The sequence below is a fragment of the Elephas maximus genome, chromosome 5, assembly GCF_024166365.1.
Source record: "Elephas maximus indicus isolate mEleMax1 chromosome 5, mEleMax1 primary haplotype, whole genome shotgun sequence".
NCBI lineage: Eukaryota > Metazoa > Chordata > Mammalia > Proboscidea > Elephantidae > Elephas > Elephas maximus.
The window spans coordinates 47682218-47706254 of NC_064823.1; positions in this window are offsets into that span (position 1 = coordinate 47682218).

The window sequence follows — 24037 nt, forward strand, 5'->3', positions numbered from 1 at the left end:
TGGTGCCATTCCCAACCATTCATATTGTTATAAAGTTAGTCCTTATATTTAACCTAAATTTTACCTTCTGGAATGGAAACCTATTACTTCTTGTTCTGTCCTCACTGACTAATAAGAATTGGTCCCCATCCTCTTTATAACATTCTTTAACGAATTTGCAGACAGTTATTTTTCCCCCCAGTCTTCTCTTCTCCAGACAGAACAAGTCCACTTCCCTTACCCTTTCCACATAGGTCTTATTTTCCAAACCCTCTATCATCTTTGTGGCTCTCCTCTGTACTCTATTCTGTCTGTGTCTTTTTGTGAAACATGATGCTAAGTACAGCATTTTCGCTGGAGGCCAAGACACCAGAGAAAGAGCAGAATAGTAACGGCTTTTCTCTGTTCTGCATGACACTCAGCTTCTATTAATGAGTTTTCTGTCATTTCGTAAAACTAACAGAAATTGAATGTATGTAGTTGAATCTCACCAAGGCCCTGCTAATTGCGTAAGCTAAAATGTGAACATTTTCTTGTATGGTCCCATGAGGAGGACATTGATGGCAGAAGTATGATTTCACAGTGGAGGCATCCTTGGGATTCTCCAAACTTGGATTCTTTTCAATGCCCATCTGCCCTCTTACTCCCACCAAAAGAAACAAAATAAAAGGCTAAAAAAATTAGAGTTCTTCAATACTATTCACTTTTAGCATATTTATTAGTTCTGCCTTCGTCTATACATGACCAAAAAAAAAAAAGCAAAAAGCAACTGCTCAAGTAAACTGACAAAAAAAAAAACAAAATCAATGTATATTTTTAAAAATTCAAAATAGTCTTAAGTTTCCCTTTCTGTTGGCTATTTATGAATCACTTACTTATAGCCTAATATAATGACAATTTCCCCCAAATGTTGCTGCACAAAACAGCAGCAGAACTCACAGGACCCGAGAACACTAGACCTGAGAGATATCTTAAAAACTGAAACACAGGTAAAATTAATTGCCTAAAAGTGACCCTTAAGATTGATTCATTGTTTAATTCATTTAACAAAATGTAAATGTGTGCCTATTAAGTGCCAGTCAGGATCTTAAGATAAATAAAATAAAATATCAGGTACACCTTACCCATAAACAGCTAGTTAGTTGAAATCCCAAGACCAAAAACTCTTGACTCTCACAATTTATTGTCTATTACAGAAGTCTGCCTCTCACTCTTCCTTTGGAATTCCATTTTTTCAGCATATTAGAGGATTAAATTGCTGACACTCAATTTCCAAATGATGCTTCCCTCAGTTGTAGATATCTAAAGAGAATCACTTGAAAAAGATAGGAGGATGCTGGGAGCTATCAATAATTATGAACTTCCACTTCCACCAAAATAAAATATATATATATATAATTTATAATATATATATATATATAAACCAAAAACCAAACCCACTGCCATTGAGTCGAATCCAACTCATAGTGACCCTATAGGACAGAGTAGAACTGCCCCGTAGAGTTTCCAAGGAGCGCCTGGAGGATTTGAACTGCTGACCTCTATGGTTAACAGTAGCAGCACTTAACCACTACACCACAAGGGTTTCTATATACATTACACATACATATAAATGTACATGTACCTATACATATACATATATATAGTGAGCATGGTGGTTAAGTGTTTATGGCCATTTGGCTAGGCTACAGTGCCCAGTTGTTTGGACAAATGCTAGTCTGGAAGTTGCTATGAGGTATTTTGTTGATGTGGGAGATACGTGAATTGGCACGATATTATCAGTTGAAGACCCTAAGAGCAAAACACTGAGGTTTCCAAGAGAAGGAATTCTGCTTCAAGACTGCAATATGTATATGATGTATGTGTCAGAGTTTCCAGCCTGCTGCCGGATCTACTGATTTTGGTCACAAGACTGCTGGAATTCCCAGCTTGTCATCTGACCTACAGATTTTGGATTTGTCAACTCTTTTTTTTTTTTGAAATCCTATGAGCCAATTTCTTAAAGTCTTAATCTCCTTTTCTTGCTCCCTCTCTCTCTCAATAGACACAGATATAGTTATGTAGATATATATTCCAATAACAATGAAAATAGTATATATATATTATTATCTTATTGGTTTTGTTTCTCTGGAGAATCCTGGCTAATATTAACACAGTGAGCATAATCTAATCTTCCTACAGATTCAAGGCTGTAAAACCACAGAATTTAGCTCATGTCTCTATGACCCAGTATATACACTGTAGTTTATGCTCAGTAGTCATTTCCTTCATTGAAAAGCTCTATTTTTTTTTTCTTTTTCTTTCAACGAGTAAGTGATAAGAAGGAAAATCTAGTAGTATAAGTAAGAGAAAAGGGAATAAGTGGGGAAGAGACATCCAAGTGTTCTAGAGCTGTACTTATAAAAACTTAGTGTGCATACAAAATAGCCAGAGAAATTATTAAAATGCAGGTTATGATTGAGTAGGTCTGGGGTAAGGCCTGAATGTCTGCATTTCCAAAAAGTTTCTAGGTGAAAATAATGCTGCTGGTTCTCAGACCTGATGTAAAATAGCAAGGTTCTGAAAAGGATTGATTTAAGATCTATATTAGCTGGGCTAGATTCCAACCAATTGAAGTATCAAGGCCCAGAGAAAAGATGACCGCAAGGACACGAAGACTCTACAGGCTATTCAGTTGTAGTCACGTGATACCTCCTCTGGTTTAATATGTGATTTCAAAATGTTAAACAGGGAAAGCAATGCTTTTCTCTATCTGCCATAACAGAAAGTTAAAATAGCTAAATATTCTTTCCTTATAGAAGCACAATAAGCAAGACATAGACCTTGGCTGATTTAATGATTAGACTTTCAGGGTATCTTTAAAGTTATTCTTATATATTCTATGTAGGGAATATTTAATCTATAAATCAGATGAATCCTTGTCACTTCAAATGTTAATGGTTTTGTCTCATGAAAATTAGTTCAAGATTTTTATGCCATTTCTTATTTTGATTATTTTTACAAGTTGGGAAAAGAAAACCAGTGAGCAATTTGGTCAATTCAATCAACAAGACACTGGGCTGGGTTAAGAAAATCAATATACTTTGCTATTTTGCTTGATTTCCTACGGGTTTTTCTAAATTTACAAGTTGTTTTGGTTAGACTCATTAACTTAGCAGACTGTGACACAACAGAATGTGTTCTCTTCAGGAAGATATTCATGCAAGGATTGGATGGTGTTCACCTAAAGAGATTTTCCAAAATGCCTGATTGCTTCTTATTCATTCACTTATTTATCATATGTAACTGTAGGATATCTATTCAGTTCAAAGATTTGTTTCAGTTTTAGTAATAGAAACTGCTATTTAAAAATTGCTATATGGAGACTTGAAGTTATCTCAGGGAGTATCTTTTTATTAAAGTAAATTGTAGGAATTGTCCTAAGACTGTTTTTGGCTTTACAAAGGCTGGGGGCTCTAATTTTGAACACAAATAAAATCCTGGCAATTTTCTCACATATCCAGCCATTGGTGTATAGAAACACTTGCAAAAGAGCTAAGGAGCTAAATGGTAGAAAGGAAACTCTAATGCCTATTGCTCATTTCCTGTTTGATAATTCTTTAAGTTAATAATTACAGAAAGAATTTTCAAAACATAATCAGATCCTATACAATAAACATAAACTTAAGTGAAATTTCTTCCTATACCACTGAAAGCTAGTTCCATTTTTTAATCTGGTTTGAATTTCACGTATTTGAGCTTAACCTCCTTCAAATGACCATACATTCCTGAAGAGTAATCTTCGTATCTTCCTTGTGTCATGCAGTGTCTGGGTACTGTTGTTGTTGTTAGTTTCTGTCAAGTTGACTCTGACTAATGGTGACCCCTAGTATACCATGATAAAACACTGCCTCGTCTTGTACCATCCTCACAGTTCTTGGTGTGTTTGAGTTCATTATTGCAGCCACTGTGTCAATCCATCTCATGCAATGTTTCCCTCATTTTCACTGACCTTCTACTTTCCCAAACATGATGGCCTTTTCTAGTGATTGATCTTTCCTAATGACATCTCCAAAGTAAGCTTGAGGAAGTCTCTCCATCCTCTCTTCTAATGAGCATTCTCACTGTACTTTTTCCAAGACTGATTTGTTGGTTTGGCAGTCAATGGTATATTCAATATTCTTCAGCAACACCACAATTCAAATGTGTCAATTCTCCTTTGATCTTCCTTTTTTGCTGTCCAGTTTTCATATGTATATGAGGCAATTAAAAAGACCATGGCTTGGATCAGGTGCACCTTAGTCCCCAAAGTGTCATCTTTGATTTGTAACACTTTAAAGAGGTGTCTTAGTCTTCTACTGCTGCTATAACAGAAATAGAATAAGTGGATGGCTTTAAGAAACAGAAGTTTATTCTCTTACAGCCTAGGAGGCTGGAAGTCCGAATTCAGGCACCAGCTCCAGGGGAAGGCTTTCTCTCTCTGTTGGCTCTGCAGGAAGATCCTTGTCATCAATCTTCCTTTGGTCTAAAACCGTCTCTGCACAGGGACCCTGGGTCCAAAGGACATGCTCTGTTCCTGGCGCTACTTTCTTGGTGATATGAAGTCCCCCTGTCTCTCTGCTTGCTTCTCTCTTTTATATTTCAAAAGAGATTAGTTTAATACAAAACCTAATCTTGTAGACTGAGCCCTGTCTCATTAACATAACTGCCAATAATCCAACCTCATCAACACCGTAGAGATAGGATTTACAACACACAAGAAAATCACATCAGATGACAAAATGGTGGACAATCACACAATACTGGGAATCATGGCCTAGCTAAGTTGACACATGTTTTTGAAGGACACAATTCAATCCTTGACAAGAGGTTCTTTTGCAGCAGATTTTCTCAATATAATACATAGTTTGATTTCTTGACTTCTACTTTCACGGGTATTGATTGTTGATCCAAGTAGAATGAGATCTTTGACAACTATATACATACAAAATAAATGGTTGTTGAATGGGTTAATGATTACATTATGATCTCCGTGTCACTTTTGTTGCCAATGGAAAGTTTCGAGCTTGCCACAGGAGATACTTCTGGTTCTGGTTTCATGTAAGAAGTCTGTAACTTTTAGGAGCAAAATATCAAAATTAAGTAGATTCAGAATTTTTAGAACAATATTCCAAAAGTTGGAAAACAACCAAATACAATTGACCGGGTAAGGAACTGGGTAAATAGCCTTTTTCGTCTTCAACACTAGATACTATAAGAAATTTTGATGAATACAAGAATATGAATCAAACTTTCTTTCAGTGTGTACTTTGGCAATTATACACTTCATAATAAAATATTGTTTTCTTGTTATCCATACCAGTGTTTAAGAACCATGATAAGAAAGAAATTGTCAAATGTTATACCAAAATTTTTTTAAGAGTTTGCAATATACTTTGCTTTACCACAACCCTGGAAAGATTCAATTTTCACCTATCAGACTGGTCTTGCTCAATTTTAAATTTGGTGGAAAATATTTTCATAGACTATGTCAACCCTATTTTTCCTGAGCATTAAGTTTTTCTTGTTCTTTGTACCCTATGGCTGTGAATATCAGTCTTAATCACTGGACATTTGCCTTCCTGCTGAGACATAATTCAATTTTTTTATACTCCAGATTATTCATTTTAAAATTTCCTTAAGTATATTTTTTATTACACTTATAATGCATGTCAATTATAGAAAATACAAAAAATACATAAAAGTATAAAAAGAGAGTAAAAATCTAGTAATTCTAGATTTTGGGCCTAGAATTTATTCTTCTTGCTTAATGTATCTTGATAATTGAGCTAATTCTTCAGTCATGTTAAGAACGGAGTATTGTCTGTTCTCAGTGGCTGAGATGACTCTGTGCTTAATCAAGTTCTGTGATCCCTAATCACAATCAAAATACTTCTCTGAAGTTGCCTTTCCATGTTTCTCAGTATAAAATGATTTTAGATGCTCCATCTCCAGATTGAGTTGGTTATATCCCTCCTAATTCTTACAAAACTCTTTATCATTGCCGTCTTATGTTTCCTCTGATTGTTTATTAACATATTCTTCTTTCTGGATTCTGTAAACCAGAATGGCCAACCTTCTCCCTCAAGCCTGTATCACTTATTTGCCAGTGCTTCCATCTGTATGACTCATGGTCTAATCAGGAGATAAAAACACTGAATGAATTTGAAAAATGATTGGAAGAGCTGGACTGACTACTAGTGGGTAAAAAGTATTCTAAAGAACACACAAAAAGCAGATATATGGAGCAACCACTACACCTAAGGCTGATGTAGAACACCCAAGTAAGAAATGTATCTGGAAGATGTACCCTGCTCACAGCTGATATCTGGACCTCCTTGGAGGGAGCATAGCTGTGGCCTCCTGGAATGTGGAGAAGATCACTGAGGAACCACACCTCCAGTACTCACTGGGAAGCTGTTCATGTGGAAGTGTCACACCTCATAAGTCATTGTGAAGTTACCAAAAAGATGCTGGAGAAAGCCATTTATGGAGATGTACCATGGGGAGTAGAACTCATTGGGGAACTATACTGTGGGGTGCCAGAAGAAACTACCCACAGGGAGTTGTGAAAGGCTTCCAAGAAAATCACACATAAGAATGTCTACTTATGAGGCAGCTTAACATCATGCCAGCTGGCAAGGGAGAAATGTTCCAACATCATATGCAAGGTGATGGCAGGTGAATTTGGAGTTGAGAAGCAATAGATTGATAACTAAGACACTATTCAAATGCTAGCCTAACCTAATCTGTTTCTCCCTTATGGCCACTTCCTAAGATATGAAAAAGCTAACAGAATAAACAAAGGTAGAAAATTTAGGACATGTTATCTATGTAATATTATATATTACTATATGTTTAATATATATTTAATATTAATATTATCTAGCAAGCATTTTAATTTTATGGCATGTGTTATTTTATATTTGCCTTAATTCTAATTATAATTTAAGTACCTTCTCTCTTTTTTTTTTTGTTTGTTTGTTTTTGAATGTTTAATTCCCTGTAGGTGGTTTTTTTCTCATTTCTAAATTATAAAGGGGTTAAAATAAGTACAAATCATAAATTGTTTTGATTTCAATTTCAATGAATGTCAGGTGCTCTCAAATTTCTCTTGAATATTTTTTTCTAAAATCTCATAACATTCAATGTAAAAATTAAGAAGCCAATTTTCCGTGTGTAGATGATAGCTGTCATACATGTTCTTTTTAATTATGAGTTTTGATGTTCAAATATTTGCAATACATACAAAGCCTATTTTTTTCAAATACAAATATTTCCTACCATTAATTAAAAACAGAAAATAAGCAGGAGTTTTTGGAAGATAGTGGCAGTACAAGAATAGACTTTAAATCTCCCTGAATATCCTTGTAAAACCAGACAAAGCAAATACACAGGAAAACTGAAAACCCATGGACTCAATTTTGCATCCTGTTAAGACGAAAAAAAGTCACATGGAATTGTTTCTATCCCGACATTGTGAGCAAGCTTAATAAGATAAAATAATAAAAAAAAAAATCATTGGGTTTTATGTTGTTTGTTTTGTTATCTTTTACCAAAAAAAGAGAAGAATAGGATAAGATTCTAAAATGAATACATTCCAGAAGATGCAGAAAGAGAAGTTGTTCTTAGAAGAGAAATGACCCATGATAGGGTTGAAATGAAAGAAGAGAGAGTCTCTATAGACAGAGTAAAGAGAAATCAGGTAATATTTCATGTTAATGTGCAGCCTGGCATTAAGTATTATACTCTGGAAGAGTATACAGTAAGTCTGCATTCACCCATCAACAATTTCCCACAGGTCTTCATTGAATGAACAAAGTATAGTGCCTGTAGGAAATCACGATGTTGAAACATATCCCTTCCTTTTGGTGTATTTCCCCAAGTGTATGGTATTGGGCAGATCAAGAAATAAGTACAATCTCTTGGGGTGCTCTGGGCCTGCATTGAGCAAAATGTTGCATGTCTCTGTAGGCTGGGGACTCATTAGGAGAGCTGAGAGAAATCTCCCTAAGAGCTCTGAGCCCTCACCAAGGGCATTGAAGTGGCCCTCCAAAGGCTAGGAACAGGTCAGTAGGGTGAAGAGAATTCTCCTGAAGCAAAGAAAGCCCAGGGGAGGTCTGGAGAGCAAAGGTAACCCCCGTATAGAACAAAAATTCTGACCGGCCGTAAGGCAGAAGAGGTCTCCCACAATTTTGAAAGATGGCAGCTGAGCTGCAAAGCATAAAAAGATTTCAAGGTCTCACAAGTGCTTAGACTCAAAACTCTGCTGAAAAGAAAATCCTGATCCTGCCCTCAAAATATTCGAAGCATGTGGTGACATAATCTAACTAAATATGCAACAAAGCTCAGAGCCAGCTCAGTGGCAGTTTAGACTGACTCAGTCCCTGGTACTAGCAGCCTTTCAAGAAAAGGGACATGTCCTTTTCTGAGGGAAGATATTATTTTCTCTAGCCTCTACTTTTTTTTTTTTTGAATATAAAACCCCAAACCAAAACCAAACCCAGTGCCGTCCAGTCAATTCTGACTCATAGCCACCCTATAGGACAGAGTAGAACTGCCCCATAGAATTTCCAAGGAGTGCCTGGCGGATTCCAACTGCTGGCCCTTTGGTTAGCACCCGTAGCACTTTACCACTACCCCACCAGAGTTTCCTTTTTGAATATAAACACTTCTTTAATAGAGCATTAACTAGCAATATATATAGTGCTGGGTCTGATAACTTTCATTATTTTTCCAAAAATGGCTGTCAGAGATCCCTTCCCTCCCTGTAAAGGCATGCTGCTCCTCCCATGGAGAGATGAGGGCTCACTCCCCTTCCCTTTAATCTGATCTTAGTGATATGCTTGACCAATAGAATGTAGTAGAATTGATGTTCTGGAACTTCCAAGGCTAGGTCTCAAGAAGACTTGAATGAGAAGACCTCTCTTTTGGGTGTCTCACTTGCCATTTGAATGCTTCCTCTTAGAACACAGTCTTCAGGCTATAGAAATCGCAAATCACGTGGAGAGGCCACATAGGGGGTTACTGGCAGCAGCTCCAGATAAGTTCCATTCAGTGGCCAACATCAGTTTCCAGCCGTGTGAGTGATCCATCCTGGACATCCAGGCCAGTTGAGCTTAGTAATAGGTACTGCTGAGTACCCTGAGGTTTTCCTTCCTTGATCTGCACACACATAAATATCCCCTATTTAATCTTTAGGTCAACATTACTCAGTGTTTCTTTTGGTTTATTAGGATTAAATTGCAGCACTGGAAGAATTAATGGCTTTTTTTTTTTTTAATTGTTCTTTAGACGAAGGTTTACAGAACAAACTAGTTTCTCATTAAATAGTTAGCACACATATTGTTTTATGGTATTGGTTAACAACCCCATGACATGTCAACACTCTCCCTTCTCGACCTTGGATTCCCTATTACCAGCTTTCCTGTTCCCTCCTGCCTTCTAATCCTTGTCCCTCGGCTTCTGTGCCCATTTAGTCTCACTTTCTTCTATGAGACTGTCTAATCTTTGGATACAAGGTGAACCTCTGGAGTGACTTCATTACTGAGCTAAAAGGGTGTCTGGAGGCCATACTCTTAGGGTTTCTCCAGTCTCTTTCAAGCCAGTACGTCTGTTTTTTTTTTGGTGAGTTAGGATTTTGTTCCACATTTTTCTCCAGTTCTGTCCAGGACCCTCTATTGTGATCCCTGTCAGAGCCGTCAGTGGTGATAGCTGGGCACCATCTAGGTGTACTGGACTCAGTCTGTTGGAGGCTGTGGTAGCTGTGGTTCATTAGACTAATCTTTCCCTTCTGTCTTTAGTTTTTTTTTTTTTTTTTCATTCTCCCTTGCTCCTGAAGGGATGAGACTGGTGGAGTATCTTATATGGCTGCTCACAGGTTTTTAAGGCCCCAGATGCTATTCACCAAAGTAGAATGTAGAACATTTTCTTCATAAACTATGTTATGCCATTTGAGCTAGATGTTCCCAGAGACTGTGATTGCCACAGCCCTTAGCCCAGCAACTTGGTGCCTCAGGAGTTTAGATGTGTCTTCTGGAGCTTCCATAACGTTGCCTTGGACAAGTTATGTTAGCTTCCCCAGTACTGTGCACCGTCTTACCCTTCACCCAAATTACCACTAATCTATTGTCTATTTAGTGTTTTTCTATCCCCTCCCCTCCCCTCCCTCATAACCACCAAAGATTATTTGTTTTTGAGCATAAACCTTTTCATGAGTTTTTATAGTAGTGGTCTCATACAATATTTGTCCTTTTGTGATTGATTTACTTCACTCAGTATAATGCCCTCCAGAATCATCCATGTTGTGTGATGTTTTGCAGATTCATCATTTTTCTTTATCATTTCATAGTACTCCATTTTGTGTATGTACCATAGTTTGTTTATCCATTTATCTGTTGATGGGCATCTAGGTTGTTTCCTTTCTTTTGCTATTGTGAACAACACTACTATGAACATGGATGTGCATATGTCTATTTTGTGATGACTCTTATTTCTCTAGGACATATTCCTAGGAGTGGGATTCCTGGATCACATGGTATTTCTATTTCTAGCTTTCTAAGGAAGCTCCATAATGTTTTCCAAAATGGCTGTATCATTTTGCATCACCACTGGCAGTGCTTAAAAGTTCCAGTCTTTCTGCAGCCTCTCCAACATTTGTTATTTTCTGTTTGTTTGATTTGTGCCAGTAATGCCAGGATGAGATGGTATCTTATTGTGGTTTTGATTTGCATTTCTCTAATGGCTAGTAATCGTGTGCATTTCCCCATGTGTCTGTTAGCCACTCGAATGTCTTCTTTGGTGAAGTGTCTGTTCATTTTCTTTGCCCATTTTTTAATTGGATTATTTGTCTTTTTGTTGTAAAGGTGTTGGATTTTCTTGTAGATTTTAGAGATTAGATCTTCTGTCTGATTTGTAATAGCCAAAAATTTTTTCCCAGTCTATATGTTTTGTTTTTACTGTTTTGGTGAAGTCTTTTGATGAGCATAAGTGTTTAATTTTTAGAAGATCCCAATTATCTAGTTTATCTTTTGGAGTTTGTGGTGTTGTTAGTTTTGGTCTGTATCCTGTTAATGCCATGTATTAGGGCCTCTAGCATTGATCCTATTTTTTCTTCTATAAGCTTTATAATTTTTGGTTTTATATTTAGGTCTTTAGTTAATTTTGAATTAGTTTCTGTGTATGGTGTGAGGTATGGGTCCTGTTTCATTTTTTTGCAGATGGACAACCAGTTTTGCCAGCACCACTTGTTAAAAGGACTGGCTTTTCCCCATTTGATGGAATTTGGGCTTTTGTAGAAGATCGGGTGGCCTTAGGTAAATGGATTTACATCTGGGTTCTCAAGTCTTTTCCACTGGTCAATGTATCTGTCATTGTACTAGTACCAGGCTGTTTTGACTACAGTAGCTGTATAGTTGGCTCTGAAATCAGGTAGCTAGAGTCTTCCTACTTTATTCTTCTTCAATAGAGCTTTACTTATCTGGGGCTTCTTCCTTTTCCATATAAAATTAGTGATTATTTTTTCCATCTCTTTATAGAATATTGTTGTATTTGGATGGGGATTGCATTTTATTGTAGAATTGTCATTTTCACAATGTTGAATCTACCTATCCATGAATATGGTATATTTTTCCATTCACGTAAATCTCTTTTGGTTTTTTTCAGTGGTGTTTTGTAGTTTTATTTGTATAGGTCTTTTATATCCCCAGTGAGATTTATTTCTAAGTATTTTATTTTTTAGGGGCTATTATAAGTATTGCTTTCCTGATTTCCTTATCACCATTCTCGTCATTGGTGTATAGGAATCCAACTGATTTTTGTATGTTTATCTTGTGTTATTGTTTTCCTGATTTCCTTTTCACCATTCTCGTCATTGGTGTATAGGAATCCAGCTGATTTTTGTATGTTTATCTTGTATGCTGCTACTCTGCTAGATCTTTCTATTAGTTCCAGTAGTTTTCTCATGCAGTCTTTTGTGTTTTCTATGTATCGTATCCTATCATCCACAAATAGGGACAGTTTAACTTTTTCATTACCAATTTGAATGCCCTTTATTTCTTTTTCTTGCTCTAGCTAGAACTCCCAGGACAATGTTTAATAAGAGTGAGGATAAAGGGCATCCTTGACTTGTTCCTATTCTCAATAGGAATGTTTTCAGCCTGTTTCCATTAAGAAAGATGTTGGCTGTTGGTTTTTTATGGATGCCCTTTTTTATGATGAGGAATTTCCCTTCTATACCTATTTTACTGAGAGTTTTTATCAGGGATGGGTGCCGAACTTTGTCAAATGCCTTTTCTGCATCGATTGAGGTGATCATGTGATTCTTTTCTCTTCTTTTGTGTGGTGGATTACATTGATTGATATTCTAATGTTGAACCATCCCTGCATACCTGGTATGAATTCTACTCAGTTGTGATGTATTACTTTTTGATACGATGTTGAATTATATTGGCTAGAATTTTGTTGAGAATTTTTGCATCTTTATTCAGGAGAGATATTGGTCTGTAATTTTCTTTCTTTTCTTTTTTGTGGTGTCTTTGCCTGGTTTTGGTAACAGGTTATGTTGGCCTCACTGAATTTGAAAGTATGGCTTTTTTTCCATGTTCTGAAATAGTTTGAGTAACAGTGATGTAAGTTTTTCTCTGAATGTTTGGTAGAATTCTCCAGTAAAGCCATCTGGGTCAGGGCTTTTTTGTTGTTAGGAGTTTGTTTTTGTTACCTTTTCAACCTCTTCTCTTGTTATGAGTCTTTTCAAATTTTCAACATCATTTTGTGTTGGTTTGGATAAGTAGTGTGTTTCTAGAAATTTGTTCTTTTCCTCTAGGTTTTCAAATTTGTTGGAGTATAGTTTTTCATTATACTGTTATATTTTTTATTTCAGTTGGATCTACTGTAATGTTCCCTATTTCATTTCTTATTTGGGTTATTGTGTCCTCTCCTGTTTTTCTTTTGTCAGTTTGGCCAGTGCTTTGTCAATTTTGTTGATCCTTTCGAAGAACCAACTTTTGCTTTTGTTGATTTAGCCTCTACCTTTTTATACATTACTCAGCATAATTTCAAAATTTTGATACATGCAAAGAAAGGGCATATGATCTCTAAGTATGGAAAAAGTTATGAGGACACAGACAGAAATACATGCAGATACTGGAATTAATAAACAAGGACTTTAATATAATAAAGAGATATATGTCAAAGAATCTAGTGGAAAATTGGGCAACATGTTTGAATAGATGAGGAACTTCAGGAAAGAAACAAAAACCATGGGAAAGGAATTCTGCTTCTGTCTTAGGGGAATGAGTGCCTAAAAAAAAAAAAAAGACCACATATAACAATTATAATCTCTGATGAAACACAAGACTCAATTACCTGAGGGCTCTGGAAAGTGATTAAAACACATAGACTATGGAAGATAGTTGAAAATGGAATAAATAACAGGAACAGAGTGAGTTATTCTTTTTTGTAACAACAACAGCAACAACCTAGACAGTAGGCACAATTGTGGTGGTGGCAGAACGGAGCTAAAATGCCAAAGGATGCTCAAAATATGGCTATGTAGAAGATCTAGGGGAAAGCTACTAGAAAGGGGAACACTGGAAAGGAGAATCCCAAATTCTGTGTATAAACAAGGTCCATCTCTCTCACTGACTCCTGACCTGTGAGTGCATGGGGCAGACTAAGAGCATTTTGAACTGAGTTATGAGCCCCCACCAAAAACAGGCATGATGGAATTTGAAGCTTAAGTCAAATCAAGTTAATTTCCTGCTAAAGAAAAAACCAATACTCTTTGGAAGAATATTACAAAACCCAAAATCTCTACAACGTAATATTCACATCAATCCAACAGCATCTAGCATGAAGAGTCAGGGGAATACAAACATTTCTCAAGAACGAAGACAACAGATGCCAAACCTAAGAATCAAAATGTTAGAATTATCATGAACAGATTTTAAAGCAGTTAGTAGAAACATTCTGAAATAAATGAAAGAAAATGCATTAATAATTAATGAAAATATAAGACATTTCAGCAGAGAAATAGAAAATATTTTGGAAATTATAGACCTGAAAAGTTCAGGATCTAAAAAAAAAAAAAAAATTCACTGGGTAAAACTATTAGAAAAGAGAAGATTATGAATGGTCAGTGAAATTTATGATAGATCAAAAGACATTATCCAATATGAATGAGAGAGAGAAAAATATTTTTAAATAATTAAAATAATTAAAAGAACTCAGGGATTGAGAAACAATCTAAAAATGTTAAAATGAATAAATGGTGCCACAGAATGAGATAAAAGAGAGAATACAGCAGACTTAATATTTTAAGAATTGTAAAAAAACAAAACAAAACAAGTAAACCAAAAAATAGCAAACAAAAAAAATCTCAAATTTGGCAAATTTAGGAAATTTGATGAACTCCAGACAATATAAATGCAAAGAAAACACTGCCTAAGCTTATCACAGTCAAATTACTGAAAACCAAAAATAAAGAACACATTTAAAAGCCCCCAGAGAAAAATGACACATTGCATTCTGGGGAATAATGATTCAATGGACTGAAGATGTCTCATATAATATATGAAAGTCATAAATCAGTGGGACAATATCTTTAAAGTGCTGAAGAGGAAAAGAAAAACCCTCATAATTCTATATCCAGCAAGACTGTCTTATAAAAATGAAGACAAAATTTTAAAAAATTTTAAAAATAACTTAGAGTTTTCTGTTGTTGTTTTTTATTTTTTCCCCAACAGACCTATACTGCAAGGAATGTGAAAGCAATTTTTTTTTAGGCTTAAGTGAAATGGTACCAGAGGGAAGTTTAGAAATTGAGCAATAAAGGGTTTCAGAAATAATAAACACCTGGCTAAATATAAAAGATTATTTTTCCTTCAAATATTTTTGGAAATAAAAATAATTTTTAAAGCAGGGATCTGCAAACTTTTTCTCCAAAGGACTGTATAGTAAACATTTTTAGCTCTTCAGGCTATATGTAGTAACTTTGTAGTAACTAATCAAACAGGCCATTGTTACGCAAAAGTAGCCATGAACAGTATGTAAATGAATGGCTGGTATTGTGTTAAAAATAACTTTAATTCAAAAATCAGATAACCAAAAAAAAAAAAAAAAACCCTTTGCCTTCAAGTCAATTCCAACTCATTGAGACCCTATAGGACAGAGTAGAACTGCTCCATAGGGTTTCCAAGGAGTGTCTGGTGGATTCGAACTGCCTACCTTAACCACTATGCCACCAGGGTTTCAAAAAATAAGATAGTGGGCCAAATTTTCCTATGGCTATAGTTTTTTTATTCTGATTTAATTGTTGCAAAAATTACAACATTGTCTAGTAAAAATACATTATGGCAAATATAATGGGCAGTAGAGAGAAGGGTGAATGGATCAATATGATTGCAAAATTTTTATATTTTAGGAGGAATGATACAATATAACTAAAGGATAATGGTATAGACGGCAATTCCAAGAGTAAATACAAAAATTAGTGAAAAGGTAATAGCTAAAAATTTAATAGAAAATTTGAATTTAATACTTAAATTTTCAAATAATTTAAAAAAATATAGGAAAGGAGGAATAGATTAAAAAGGCAGGACTACAACAGACAACTCCTGAGGGAGCAGGAGACCAATGGGATACAGACCCCAAATTCTCATGAAAAGACCATACCTTAATGGTATGACTGCGACTAGAGGAATCCCAGAGACAATGCTCCCCAGAACTTCTGATGGCACAGGACAGGAACCATCCCCGAAGACAAATCATCAGGCATGAAAAGGACTGGTCAGTGGTGGGGAGAGAGATGCTGATGAAGAGTGAGGTAATTAAATCAGGTGGACACTGGAGAGTGTGTTGGCAACTCTTGACTGGAGGGGGGATGGGAAGATAGAGAGAGAGGGAAGACGGCAAAATTGGCACGAAACGAGAGACTGAAAGGGCTGACTCAATAGGGGGAGAGCAAGTGGGAGAAGGGAGTAAGATGTATGTAAACCTACATGTGACAGACTGATTGGAATGGTAAATGTTCACTTGAAGCTTAATAAAAATTAATTAAAAAAATGATAAAAAAAAGGCAGGACTGAATAATAAACTATGATAAAATTACAGACTAAAATCTAACAATATCAATAACTACACTAAATGTGAATGGCCTTAAAACTCCTCTAAAAAGGACGGTGATTATCAGAAGAATAAAAAAATCAAGATTCGTTGGTAGATGTCTATAATGGACACATTTTAAATATAAAGACACAGATATATCAAGTGCAAATAGGTGTATGTGATACAATAAATCACTTTTATATGGCCTTTCTAGTCAAGGTTTTACATCTGGGCCACAGTCTTGCAAGGGATAGGTTGATTTACCATGCAAATAGTGGCTTAGAAATCTGCCCATTAGGACTGAGCCCCTTGCTAGGTATATATAAAGACAAATCTCACAAAGGTTGTGGAGGGGGGGACCTCATTACTATCAAAAACAGTCTGGAGTGAAACCATTCTTTGGACCCAAGGTCCTTGCACTGAGACTATTCTAGACCTGGGAGAGAGAGCTGTCATATTGAAGATGGAGAGAGGTTGCTGCAGTAGGCTTGCCAGCCCACAGAATTAAGGTTGAGTGCCTATGGGCAGGAGCTTGCTGATGAAACTGGGTGCCTCCTGGTAAGCCTGGCAGAGTTAAAAGAGTTGTAATACTTGTCTAAGAAGGGTAGAGGCCTGAGCGTGTGCCATGCAGGGATTTCATGCCTGCCCTCCATATGCAATGCAGATAGGTGTATAGTGTATAATAATAGACTATGTAAATAGAGACATGAGAGTGATGGAGTAGGTATGATAATATCTGGTAAAATAGACTTCAAGACAATGAATATTGCCAAACATAGGAAACAAGCAAACAAACCTGTTGCTGTCAAGTCAATTCCAACTCATAGTGACCCTACAAGACAGAGTAGAACTGTTTCATAGGGTTTCCAAGGAGCAGCTGGTGGATTCAAACTAGCAACCTTTTGGTTAGCAGCCAAGATCTTAACCACCATGCCACCAGGGATCCTAATATAGGCAAAGATTATTTAATGATGATAAAAAGTGTCAATGCATCAAGAAGACAAAATCATAACTATGTACACATCTTCAAAATATCTGAAGCAAAAAGTGACAAAATAGAAGAGAAAAAGAGAATTTTAAAACCATAATTAAAGATTTTAACATTTCTCTCTCAGCTATTAGTTTATCAACCAAAAATACTCATGAAAGATACATAGAGTGTAAACATTGTTAGCTCTTATCCACTATGGCATTAGGGCTTTCTGTTATTTACTACATTTATCTAACTTATGTTTTTAAAGCACTTTATCAAATAATTGCAGAATATGCATTTATTTCATGCACATGTGGTATATTTACAAGATAGATCATCTACTAGGCCATTAAGTAGCTTTATGAAATTTTACAAGATTAAAACCATAGTTTTTTCCCTATCAAAATTAAATTAGAAATAAACAATAAGATATACATGAAATATCAAATGTATGAAAAGTATACAATGTACTACTAAACAGTCCGTTGATCAAAGAAGTAATCAAAGAAGAACATTAGAAAATATTTTGAGCTGAATGTTACTGATATCATAGCATATCATGTTAGTTGGGGGTGAATTGACACAGATTAAAATTAGAAGACAAAGATAATAAAACTTCTGTAATTGTATATATGTTCGAAAAGTTAAGTAGAGATGGAAGATAGAAAAAGACACAAATTGAACTTTTAGAAATTAAAAAAAAAATTCTGAAATAAAAAATACAGTGGATGGGATTAATGACAGATTGGATTTGGGGTTTACTATTTTTTCAATTTTCGAAATTGGAAACTTAAATTGTTGACATATTTTCTTCTTTTCTAGTACTTGAATTTAAGGCCATGCACTTATCTGTAGGCACAGATTTAGCTGCACCTCATACTTTTTAAAACACGTTTTCCTATTTTCTTTGTGATTTAAAAGAAATTATTTATGAGTTGTGTAAAATTCTATCACTTTTTAAAAAATTCTAAAAGAATTTTTATGAGTCTTGCTTCATATTTTGCTTCATAAACCAGCATAGTGCTCATTTTTAGTAAATGTTTACTGGGAAATTGAAAAGAATGTGTAGTCTGCATTTAGTAGAGACAATATTTATATGTCAGTAAGATCTTATTTGTTTATTGCATTGTTTAGTTATTCTATGACCTTATTAATTTTTCTATCAGTTTATTTTAACTGTAAGCAGTATTTAACTGTTTTATCAAGTTAAGTTTTCTATTCAGATTACAGATTTGTCTCTTTCTCCATTGGTTCCATCATTTTTTATGTTATATATTTATTGACCAAGTCACTAAAAATATTCTTATCTTTCTGGTACATGTAGAATCTATAATGATATTCTCAATTTAACTGATAATATTAGAGATGCTACCTTTTAAAAAAAAAAAATCTCAATGCCATATATGTATTTACCCTATACACTCGTTGTTGTTGTTAGGTGCTGTCTAGTCGGTTCTGACTCATAGCGACCCTATGCACAACAGAACGAAACATGGCCCGGTCCTGTGCCATCCTCACAACCATTGCTATGTTTGAGCCCATTGTTGCAGACACTGTGTCAATCCTTCTCACTGAGGGTCTTCCTCTCCTTCATGGACCCTCTACGAAGTATGATGCCCTTCTCCAGGGACTGGTTCCTCCTGGTAACATGCAGAGTACTTGAGACAAAGTTTCTCCATCCTTGCTTCTAAGTTGCATTCTGGCTGTACTTTCTAGACAGATTTGTTTGTTCTTCTGGCAGTCCATGGATAAAAGGCATCAATTCTTGGTCTTCCTTAACCATTGTCCAACTTTCACATGCATATGAGGTGATTGAAAATACCATGGCTTGGGTCAGAAGCACCTTAGTCCTCAAAGTGACATCTTTGCTTTTTAACACTTTAAAGAGGTCTTTTGCATACTTTTCCGATGTCTTACACCATTTAATGTCTTGACTGCTGCTTCCATGGAAGTCGATTGTTGATTCAAGTAAAAAGATATCATTGACAACATCAATCTTTTCTCTGTTTATCATGACATTGTTTATTGGTCCAATTGTGAGAATTTTTGTTTTCTTTATGTTGAGGCATAATCCATACTAAAGGCTGTAGTCTTTAGAATGATTTTACCTTCCAGATGGATTGATCACTTTAACATTATGGGACATCCCTCTTATCTCTAGGTATCTTTTTCTTTCCTTTTAGTTTGATATTAGTATAACTGCACAAGCTTTCTCTTATTCCGTGCTTGCATGGCGTGATTGTTAATTTTATATGTCAACTTGGCTAGGTTATGGTACCTGGTTATTTAGTCAAACAGTAAATATGATTGACTGTGAAAAACAATTGATGTAACTGTGAAGGTATTTTGCAGATTAGAACTTACTATCAGATGACTTAAAGATTACCGCCAATAATATGTGAGTGTGTGGTGGGGGGCAGTATCTAATCAGTTGAAAGTCTTAAGAGCAAAAACTGAGGATCTGGGAGAAGAAAGAATTCTGCCTCAAGTCAGTAACAGAAATCCTGCCAGTGTTTCCAGCCTACCGGTCTGCCCTACAAATTTCAGACTTGCCAGCCCCCACAATTGTGTGAGCCAGTTCCTTAAAATCAATCTCTCTCTCTGTAATGTAGTATATGTATGTATATGTGCACATGTGTGTTCTATTTCTCTAAAGAACCCTAACTAATACATGTGTTAAGTTGTTTTTTTTTTCCTATGTATTTCACTTTGAAAATATCTGCATTGTAATTTTTAGGGCATATCTATTTAAGCAGCAGGTTTTTCAGGGTTTGCTTTTTACCAATCTAACAATCCTTGTATTTTAGTTGTAGTATTTATTCCATTTGGATTTACCGTAATTTCTGATCTAGCTGGGCTTACATCTGCCACATTATAATTTGTTTTATATTTATCCTGTTTTATGTTCTATTACTTCCTCCTTTCTAGCTTTTGTAGATTATTGCATTGTTTTTACTTTTCTACTCCCTTACAGTTTGCTTCATATTTACACATCCTTTTAGTATTCTTTTCTAAGTTACCCTAGAAATTAAAACCTGGTTTCTTGACTAATTGCTGTCTAATAAATCATTACTTTCACCACTTCCCTGAAAATGCTAAGAACTTAGAACACTGCATTTAGAGTTTGGAGTTTGGTAGTTATTTTCTTTCAGGACTTTGCAGATGCCATTCCACTGTTCTCTGGTTTTTATCATTTCTGCTGAATACTAAGTCATTTGCCTTAGTTTTATTCTTTCACAGAAAATGCATATTTTTTGATGATTACAAGTGTTTATTTCTGTTAGGGTTTCATGAGTTTTACTATTTATGAACATACTCGTAGTTTATTTTTTATCTCTCCTGCTTGGATTTACAGAGTGAAGTAGTTTCCTAGGACTGCTGTAATAAAGAACCACAATTGGGTGGCTTATAAGGACAGAAGTGTATTCTTTCACAGTTCTGGAAGCTGGAAGTCCAAAATTAGGAGGTCACCATGTTGAGTCCTTTTTAGGGTTCTGAGGCAGAATCTGTTCATGCCTCTCTTCTTCTCATAATACCTGGAGACCTTGGGTGTTCCTTGGCCTGCAGATGCATTCCAGTCTCTACCTTCATCTTCGCATGCATCTTCCCTCTGTGTGTCTATCTTCTCCTCTTTTATAAAGAGGTCACTTATATTGGATTAGGACACACCCTACTAGAGCATGACCTCATGTTAACTTGTCTGATAATGTTAAAGGCCCTAATTTTAAACAAGGTCATATTTGCAGGTACTGGGAGTTACGATTTCAACATATCTTTCGTGGATACAGAATTCAATCCACAAGAAGCTACCCTTTGGCCCTTCAAAATTCTTATCCTTCCATGTGCAAAATACATTCACCCCATCCCAGCATCCCCAAAAACCTTAACCATTCCAGCATGAATCCTAAGTTCAAAATCTTATCTTGTAAATATATAAATCAAGTGTAGGTGAGATTCTGTGTGTGGTCCATCCTGGGGCAAAATTCCTCTCCAGTTGTGGACCTATGAAACCTAGAATACAAATTATGTACTTCTAAAATACAATGTTGGGACAGGCATAATATAAATATTCCCATTCCAAAAATGGAAATTTGAGGGAAAAAAAAAAAAAGGCTTATAAGTCTCAAGAAAGCACACAGTCCAGCAGGGAAAATTCCACTGGATTTCAGGACTTCAAAATAAGCCTCTAGTCTCTGAGCCCACTGAGGCTGTGGCAATTTCCTTCTGGTTCACTAAGGTGGCAACTCCATACCTTTGGCCATAGGTAGTGGGCCCATTCTACCCTCTGGAACCCAGGAGGTGGCCCTGCCCCCTGAGCCTGTACCCTCTGGGTCCTTGGTGGCAGTGACAGCCCCACTGTCCTCTGAAGAGCTCTCAGAGGCATTCTTCTGTATTTCTTGAAGGATAAAACATGTTCAGAGTGAAGTAGCTCTATCAGCCTGTTTTTTGCTTATAGAATTCCAGAAGCCTACTGGCTTCCCTTGATTTCATCCAGTCTCTGTTTCCTTTAGTCTAGGCCAGTGGTGTTTCTGCAGCGACAGCTGATTGGATCGATAAATCACACACCTAATCTCTTTAGTTGTGTGATTTATGAATCCAATCAACTGTCTCTGCAGAAACACCACCGGCCTAGACTGAAAGGATGGTTGATTGGATCCATAAATCACACAACTAATCTCTTTAGTGAGTCTTGATGGTGCAGTGGTTAAGTGCTCAGCTGCCAACCAAAAGTTGGTGGTTCGAACCTACCAGCTACTCTACATGAGAAAGATGTGGCAGTCTGCTTCCATAAAGATTTACAGCCTTGTAAACCCTGTGGGGATAGTTCTGCCCCGTCCTATAGGGTCACTATGAGTCAGCATTGACCTGAAGACAATAAGTTTGGTTCTTTTTGGTTTTGGTAATCTGTGTAGTAAATGGATATTTCAGATACACCCTTGGTGTTCTCTCCAAAGCATGCTTTTTCTATTTTTAAAATATACATAAGGTGAAAATTTTTCAGATTTCTAGCTCTGGTTCATTTTTGCTTAACATCTTATCCCTTAATTTATCTCTTTCCTCTTGCATTTTCCTATAAGCAATAAGGAGAAACCAGGCTACACCTTCCACACTTTGCTTAGAAAAACCTCACTAAATCTTCAAATTCACTACTTAATATTTCCACTTTCCACAAAACAATGAAACATAATTCAGTCAAACTCTCTGCCAATTTATAACAAAGACTACCCTTCCTTTGGTGACAAATAACATGTCCTCATTTCCTTTAAGCCTCATCATAAGGCATCTTTACTGTTTATATTTCTAGCAACATGCTGTTCATGAATATATATGTATTTCCTAAGACAATAGAAAGAGTCCTTGAGTGTCATAAATGATTAAGAACTCAACTACTAGCTGAAAGGTTAGTGGTTCAAACCCACCCAGAGATGCCTTGGAAGATGGGCCTGGCAATCTGCTTCCAAAAGGTCACAGACTTGAAAATACTATGGAACCGGTCTACTTGTCATATATGGAGTTGCCATGAGTCAAAATCAACTCAACAGCAACTAACGATATGAAGACAATGGAAGCTTTCTCTCAGCTCTCATTACTTCCTTTTGAGCCCCCATCAGAATTTCCTTTAATGTTAATGCAAATGACATTGTGTTTTTAATTTCAAAACCTAATCGTTTATTGCTAGTATATAGAAAAGCAATTGACTTTTGCATATTAACTTTGTATCCTGCCATTTTGTTAAAATCCAGGATTTTTTTTTTTGTCAATTTTGGATTTTTTTCTACATAAATAATTATGTTATCTTGAAAGACAGTCTTATTACTTCCTTTTTAATCTGTATACTGTTTCTTTTCTCATCTTATTTCATTTGCTAGGATTCTAGAATGTTCATAATTGTACTGACGGTCTCAACAAAGCAGTCTAGGCTTTTACTATCAATCTCCTCAAAATTCATCCAGCACTGAGCATATTGCAATATCCAATTCCAAAGCCACTTGCACATTTTTATGTGTTTGTTACAACAGCACTTCACTTCCCAGTACCAAAAGATATATGAGTTTCCTAAAGCTTCCGAAGCAAAGTACTACAAACTAGGTGTCTTATAGAAAATAATGTATTTTCTCACAGTGCTGGAAGCTAGTGTTTCCAATTAAAACCTGATTTGTTCACAGGGGCCACTCCACCCTAACATTTCCTGAAATCTAGTTCTTAAATTCAGTCTGGACTGAACAAGGGGATACTGAGTGGTTTAAAGTCAGGAAAGGTGTGTGTCAGTGTTGTATCCTTTCACCGTAACTATTCAAAGAGTATGCTGAGCAAATAATATGAGAAGCTGGACTATATGAAGAAGAACAGTACATCAGGATTGGAGGAAGACTCATTAACAACTTGAACTATGCAGACGACACAACCTTGCTGGCTGAAATTGAAGAGGACTTGAAGTACTTACTGATGAAGATCAAAGACTACAGCCTTCAGTATGGATTACACCTCAACATAAAGAAAACAAAAATCCTCACAACTGGACCAATAAGCAACATTATGATAAATGGAGAAAAGATTGAAATTGTCAGGGATTTCATTTTACTTGGATCCACAATCAACATTAATGGAAGCAGCAGTCAAGAAATCAAAAGACACATTGCATTGGGCAAATCTGCAGCAAAGGACCTCTTTAAAGTGTTGAAAAGCAAAGATGTCACCTTGAAGACTAAGGTGCGCCTGACTCAATCCATGGTATTTTCAACGGCATCACGTGCATGTGAAAGCTGGACAATGAATAAGGAAGACCGAAGAAGAATTGACACTTTTGAATTGTGGTGTTGGCAAAGAATATTGAATATACCATGGACTGCCAAAAGAATGAACAAATCTGTCTTGGAAGAAGTACAACCGGAATGCTCCTTAGAAGCAAGGATGGCGAGGCTGCGTCTTACATATCTTGAACATACTGTCAGGAGGGATCAG